This window comes from Arachis ipaensis, chromosome B3 (assembly GCF_059453495.1).
Source record: "Arachis ipaensis isolate K30076 ecotype BB chromosome B3, ASM5945349v1, whole genome shotgun sequence".
Classification (NCBI taxonomy): domain Eukaryota; kingdom Viridiplantae; phylum Streptophyta; class Magnoliopsida; order Fabales; family Fabaceae; genus Arachis; species Arachis ipaensis.
The window spans coordinates 25,045,270-25,052,118 of NC_142438.1; the positions used below are offsets into that span (position 1 = coordinate 25,045,270).

The 6,849-nt window shown below is 41.0% G+C and overlaps 1 non-coding gene across 1 annotated transcript; it reads left to right on the top strand.

The window, feature by feature from the left end:
* The first annotated feature begins 6,500 nt into the window (after nucleotides 1-6,500).
* On the top strand, nucleotides 6,501-6,608 carry LOC148570087 (small nucleolar RNA R71). The gene has a single exon (XR_015908236.1). It is a non-coding gene; the product is annotated as a small nucleolar RNA R71 (small nucleolar RNA).
* The last annotated feature ends 241 nt before the right edge of the window (nucleotides 6,609-6,849 follow it).

The following is a 6,849-nucleotide window of genomic DNA, read 5'->3' on the forward strand; positions in this document are numbered from 1 at the left end:
TGGCGTTTAGCGCCAGCTTTCCTCAGTGTGCATTTCTGGCGTCTGAACGCCAGGATGCTGCTTGTTTTGGGCGTTCAACGCCAGATCCATGCTCTGTTCTGGCGTTGAACGCCAGCTAGATGCTCCTTACTGGCGTTTAAACGCCAGTAAGCCCTTCCTCCAGGGTGTGATTTTTCTTCTGTTGTTTTTTATTCTGTTTTTGATTTTTCTATTTATTTTGTGACTCCACATGATCATGAACCTAATAAAACATGAAAGAACAATAAAAATAAAAATAAAATTAAATAAATAAAAATTAGTTTGCCTCCCAACAAGCGCTTCTTTAATGTTAATAGCTTGACAGTGGGCTCTCATGGAGCCACACAGGTGATCAGGTCAATGTTATAGACTCCCAACACCAAACTTAGAGTTTGGATATGGGAGTTCAACACCAAACTTAGAGTTTAGCTGAGGCCTCCCAACACCAAACTTAGAGTTTGACTGTGTGGGCTTTAGTTGACTCTGTACTGAGAGAAGCTTACTGTGCCTCTTTTCCATGTTTACAGAAGGATGACCTTGAGTTTTAAACACAAGGGAGTCCTTATTCAATTGAAGGACTAGTTCACCTCTGTCTACATCAATCACAGCTCTTGCTGTGGCTAGGAAGGGTCTTCCAAGAATGATGGATTCATCCTCATCCTTCCCAGTATCCAGGATTATGAAATCAGCAGGAATGTAAAGGCCTTCAACCTTTACTAACACGTCCTCTACTTTTCCATAAGTCTCTTTTCTTGAGTTGTCTGCCATCTCTAATGAGATTTTAGCAGCTTGCACCTCAAAGATTCCCAGTTTCTCCATTACAGAGAGTGGCATAAGGTTTATTCCTAACGCAAGGTCACATAGAGCCTTCTCAAAGGTCATGGTGCCTATGGTACAAGGTATTAGGAACTTTCCAGGATCCTGTTTCTTCTGAGATAATCTCAGTTGATCCAATGCATTTAGTTCATTGGTGAACAGGGGAGGTTTATCTCCCCAAGTCTCATTACCAAATAAATTGGCATTCAGCTTCATGATTGCACCAAGGAACTTGGCAACTTGCTCTTCAGTAACATCTTCATTCTCTTCAGAAGAAGAATACTCTTCAGAGCTCATGAATGGCATAAGGAGGTTCAATAGAATCTCTATGGTCTCTAGATGAGTCTCAGATTCCTTTGGTTCCTCAGAGGGAAACTCCTTGTTGATCACTGGACGTCCCAGGAGGTCTTCCTCACTGGGATTCACGTCCTCTCCCTCCCTTGTAGGTTCGGCCATGGTGATTAATTCGATGGCCTTGCACTCTCCTTTTGGGTTTTCTTCTGTATTGCTTGGGAGAGTACTAGGAGGGGTTTTAGTGATTCCTTTACTCAGCTGGCCCACTTGTGCTTCCAAATTTCTAATGGAAGACCTTGTTTCATTCATGAAACTCACAGTGGCCTTAGATAGATCAGAGACTAAATTTGCTAAGCTAGATGGATTCTACTCAGAACTCTCTGTCTTTTGCTGCGTGGATGATGGAAAAGGCTTGCTATTTGTAACACCCTAACTACCAAAGCTCACACTTCCGGCTGCGCGACTCTGATAGTTCGGACATTACGACGACTTTATATTATTTAATACTAAAATATGAGCCTGTTTAAAACTTTAAATCGCAATACCGATCCAAAAATACTTTCATCCGATATCATACATCCATAAATACCATACAACTTACAAAACTCATAAAGAGTACATCCATATATATACATACATATATATAAGTAATATTACAACCATAATCCAATAAAATTCCTATCCCTCTTACAGATTATATCAAGATAAAGGCGAGGGTACAATAAACCATAGCTAAAACAATACAGAGCATCACAACAATTAAATAAGCTCTTCGTAACTTCTGCGCCCATATCCTGAAAGGGGAAAAATGTAGGGGGGGTGAGAACATCATCCTCGAAAGGGTTCTCAGTAGAGGGTTTTTGGGAATTACTGTAATAGGATACGTGAAGATAACCGCACCAGTGATTCATAACCGTCTTATGCCTCTTTTCAAAAACAACGGTTTACAATAGAAGTAAAGTCGGAAATCTTTTCTGAAAGAGGAACCATTCAATTCTCAAAAACTCAAAAGCCTTTCAAAACGGTTTATCTATACTGAAACAAAATAGGCTTTCATATTTTATTCCAAATCAGAAACATAAAACCGAAATCAACCATCGGTTCATCTCATTCCAACCACGGCCCTAGGCCCAAACAATCCAACAATCAACCAATCACCACAGTCCAACAGAATCCCAGTAGCAAACACAAATAGGAAGTTCAAGCACAAACAAACAGTTATTACAAGTAGAACAGTTAGCAATTAATCACATAGGCAAACCAAGTATAATATGCACACCCAACCAATGTCACACAAATGCATATGATGCATGCCTGTCCCTAGTGGCTGATGATATCATCTGTCGGTTACCAAGCCAACCCGACGTGTCCGGTAGCTAACCCGGACACAGTCTCTCTGTTGCACTTTATTATCATTAGAGGGTATCTGCGCCCTGTCGCCATTAGAGGGTATCTGCGCCCTGTCACCATTAGAGGGTATCGGTGCCCTGTCACCCTTACAACCAGAGAGAAAACACAAGCATACTCGCATACAACATTCATCTCAGCCATCCGGCTTAAGTTCACAATTCATTCAATTGCATACATGCATTTATACTCAACCATGGATCACCATCCATCTCAGCCATCCGGCTCACGGTTCAATTCAGAACCAGCCAATTTATCAATAAATACAGCCCTTCGGCTTAAGTTCATAATTCATAATCAGTCATACGGCTCACAACTCATTCGGCAATCAGCCATAGTTCAATAGCATACACGGCCATTCCGGCTCACAACAAAACAACACTTCCACCATTCAACATCATCAAATTCATAAAACCGGCATTTAAGCCATAAATCACTTTTCTCAAGCCATTTCACTTTGAAATCAAATTTCAACTCTTTTTAGCCTTGGCTTTAAAGATCTCATTTCTCAAATCATCTCAGGCTCATAAGCCAAATTTACTCAAAGTGAGTTCCCTTTTTAAAACAAAGCCACTCTCGGCATTCTCTTTCCAAAACTTCCAAAACCATGGAAAGTTAAAGATTCTTTTTGGGAACATTCAAAATCACCCATCCAACAATGGGATTTTATAACAAAAGTTTCTTGCCAGAGTCCCAAGTCTTTAGGGAAGGTCAACTTATATAAATTCCTTAAAATTCATTGAAACTTTTAAAATCATAGATTCCCGGTTCAAGTAAACAAAACTGAATTTATTATGAAACCGATCATACAAAATCACAAGTTCCAACCCGGTCCAAAAATCAACTCATTTGAAACAGAACCGGTTCATTTGAATCAAACCACTTTCAGGTTTCTTTTTGGAACCCATTTTTCTAGCTCTTCCAAAATGCCTCAAACTTGATTACTCAATCAAAAGTCTAAATTCCTTTAAAATCACTAAAAGCTCCTTTTTATATTGAAATCAATATTAGAGCATCATTCTTTCCTTCAGTGATTCAAACTGTACAAATAGTTCGTTTCTAAATAAGCCGAACTCAATGCATAAAGTTCATTAAATAAATTAAGCTTGAAAACATAAATATTCTCTTAATAAATCAATTAATGCAATTTCTCAAATCCAACCCTTTTTAAATAACTTTACAAACAAGAGTAGAATTTTGTAGAAATTTTGGCAGCACCTCCCCTAAAACTTGGACTTTTGCCACCCGGTTCGGGTCCCAACTAAACCGATTCTCATTCCTTTTTAACAGCCCAAAACCAGAAATCAATTCAAAAGCAAACTAAATCCAACAGTTGCCTCAGTGGCATATCTCAAGGAAACTATTTCAGAAATCAACTCAATATCAATCAATTTAACTCATTTCCAAAGCTTTAAAGAATCGGTTCAGCAACAAATCATTTATCAAAACCAAATCAGTGAAAGCAAACCAGGCTGAATTCCAAAGAGTATTCTATCTTTCACATCATCAAAACAATTGACTCAATTCAAACCAATCCTCAACGGAATAAACTCATATTTCAAATCTTTAAAGAATCAACTTTAAAACATTACATTTCACAAAGCTGCACAACAATTCAGCCAAACAAACATTCATAAGCTTTCGAGACAATCAAATAATACATAAGGCCGATACAATCACCAAATACACATTTTCTCACATCAGTATCCATATGTAATAATTCCAATACATAAAGTATAGTTTTGGAAAGCGCCCCTACCTCAAAACGCAAATCCATAATCTACACGCCTCATAAGTTCTTTTCACCTCAACTCGAAATCAAAGGCAGCTTCAAAGCACAGCCCCACACATTTTCGCAGCAGCATAAACAGCTCTAAATTACAACAAGCAACCTCAGTTACTAAACTCTAAGAACATTAATACCGTAAGGGCTTTAATACACGTACGGGACACTAACGTAGGGCTTTCGAAACATAATTTCTTACCGGAATTTCAACACGAAGCAGCTGCGATTTTGAACCGGCCCGACAGCAGCTCCGGCGGCGGCCAGAATCTCTGGTGGATCAACTATAAAAATCGCGCAGCATTAAAACCTTCTCAAGATCTAAAATGACCAAAACCGCAAATTAAAACCCTTACCGGCATACTTCTCCGGCGACGGTGGCAGGAGCGGCGGCTTGAATGGCATCCAGGAGCTGGCAGCAGCGGCAATAGCTCCCTGCCTGCTCTTCCGATCGCATCTCCTCCCCCTCAGATCGGACCGGTGGCAGACCCCTCAACAGTGGCGGTGCTGCAACTACGAAAGGTGAGCAACGGCAGCGGCGCTGCGGCAAGGAGCACAGCAGCGGCGTGTCTGGGCGCGGCAGTTCCAATGGAGGCGACGCCGGCGACGCAAACATTGGCTATGCCTGGTGGTCAGACTCCCAGCTCGCCTCAACTCTGTCTCTCCTGCTCGGTGTGACTGGGCGGCCTTCCTCCTCCTTCGAGTTCAACGGTAATGGACCCGCGCCGGCGCTGCACTTCCTCCATCGGTCGGCGTCGGCGAGCGGCAGGACATGACGGAAGCCCCGACAACGGCGACCCACGACCACCCCCTTCCTCGCTTAGCTCTCCGTTTCGACCTCTCTCTCTCCTCTGTTCGCAGTTCATGGCATCGGCAAGGAAGGCTTCTACGGCTACTCAGCAGGACGCGTCAGCGGTGGTTCCAGGCCGGCATGGACTGCGGAGGCGGCGCGACGCAGTGAGCTGCCCTCTGTCCCTCGCGCGGTTCTGGCGGTGATGCGGCAGCAATGGTGGAGCCCAGCGCGCGGCGCAGCGAGCTTTCCTTCTCCTCTCCTCATCCGTAACTCAGCCCCTCTCTCTCTGTTCTGTTTCCATTTGAGGGCTTTGTATGTTTGCTGCTGTTTTTGGGGGAAAGAGGGACGAAAGGGGTAGGGGTCTGCTGCTGCGGCTGTGTGTGTGAAGAGAACCGGGTCGGGTATAGGTCACTGGGTTAGGGTTTCATTTTTTTAAAAATTAGGGTTAGGGGCATTTTGGTAATTTCACTTAAAATAGGGATAATATAGTAATTGAAACCCAAATTAAATCCAACACTATTTGTACATAGAAAATACTATTTGCTCATCAATTTTACAAATTATTTTCAATAAAATGCCCAAATCCAATAACTAGAAATAATATAATTAAATCATTTATTTTCCAAAGTAGCAGTATTAATATTTAAAATATTAATTATTTAATCCAAACCATATAAAAATCCTTATTATTTCACAACTACCAATTTTATAATTCAAATATAGAAAATAATCCAAACATCCTATAAAATTGGATAATAATCATAACTCATCTCAAATCTAATAAATCAAAACTTGCCTTAATTACCTTTAATAAAATAATTTCTGAAATTAAGGTTATAAATAACTATATGATTTGAGACTTGATCATAATAAGACATTTCAAAAGTTCTGGGTCTTACACTATTGCTAAACCTGTTTCTTCCACCATTATTAAAGCCTTGTTGAGGCTTTTGTTGATCCTTCTATGAGAGATTTGGGTGATTTCTCCATGAGGGATTATAGGTGTTTCCATAGGGTTCACCCATGTAATTCACCTCTGCTATTGCAGGGTTCTCAGGATCATAAGCTTCTTTCTCAGAAGATGCCTCTTGAGTACTGTTGGATGCAGCTTGCATTCCATTCAGACTCTGAGAAATCATATTGACTTGCTGAGTCAATATTTTATTCTGAGCCAATATAGCATTAAGAGTATCAATTTCAAGAACTCCCTTCTTCTGAGGCGTCCCATTACTCACAGGATTCCTCTCAGAAGTGTGCATGAACTAGTTATTAGCAACCATGTCAATGAGTTCTTGAGCTTCTACAGGCATTCTTTAGGTGAATGGATCCACCTGCAGAAGTATCCAATGACATCTTAGCTTAGAATATATCCAGGATGGTCCATTCTGAAAGCATGTCAGAAGGACACTTTTTGGTCAGTTGCTTGTATCTCTCCCAAGCTTCATAGAGGGATTCACCTTCTTTCTGTCTGAATGTTTGAACATCCACTCTAAGCTTACTCAGCTTTTGAGGAGGAAAGAACTTGGCTAAGAAAGTCGTGACCAGCTTATCCCAAGAGTTAAGGCTATCCTTGGGTTGAGAGTCCAACCATGTTCTAGCTCTGTCTCTTACAGCAAAAGGGAAAAGCATGAGCCTGTAGACTTCAGGATCTACTCCATTAGTCTTAACAGTATCACATATCTGCAAGAATTCAGTTAAGAACTGAAAGGGATCTTCAGATGGAAGTCCATGAAACTTG